The 594-nt window shown below is 39.9% G+C and overlaps 1 protein-coding gene across 1 annotated transcript in view; it reads right to left on the bottom strand.

Moving 5' to 3' along the window:
• Ggt5 (gamma-glutamyltransferase 5) overlaps positions 1-594 on the bottom strand; it is a 21,552-nt gene that overhangs the window by 12,219 nt on the left and 8,739 nt on the right. The window lies entirely within an intron of this gene.

Here is a 594-nt window from a genome sequence, read left to right as displayed (position 1 = left end):
ATGAATGTATACACACATATACACTCACACACACGAATGTATACACACATATACACTCACACACACATGAATGTATATATACATATACACTCACACACACACATGAATGTATATATACATATACACTCACACACACACATGAATGTATACACACATATACACTCACACACACACACACACACACACATTCGTATTTACTGTGGTGTCTTGAATAAGAGTGGCTCCCATAGGCTCATATGTTTGAATGCTTAGTTACCAGGAAGTAGCACTGTCTGTAAGGATTAGAAGTATCAGGAGATGTGGCTTTGTTGGAGGCTTTGAGGTCCAGGCTCTTCCTCTCTGTCTATGCCTAGCACTCCTGCCTCCATTTTCCCTGCCATGATGACAATGGACTAACCCTCTGAAACTGTAAGCAAATCTCCAATTAAATGTTTTCTTTTGTAAGAGTTGCCTTGGTCATGGTGTCTCTTCACAGCAATAGAACAGAAACACCCATACACACCTACATACTTTCACACACATATCACACACGTACATACACACACACACACACCAAACAGGGTAGAGAAAAAGAGAACATGCAAGAAGTAAATT

This window comes from Microtus ochrogaster, linkage group LG2 (assembly GCF_000317375.1).
Source record: "Microtus ochrogaster isolate Prairie Vole_2 linkage group LG2, MicOch1.0, whole genome shotgun sequence".
Classification (NCBI taxonomy): domain Eukaryota; kingdom Metazoa; phylum Chordata; class Mammalia; order Rodentia; family Cricetidae; genus Microtus; species Microtus ochrogaster.
Note: the sequence above shows the minus strand (reverse complement) of the source record. Positions and strands in the feature narration are given on the sequence as shown.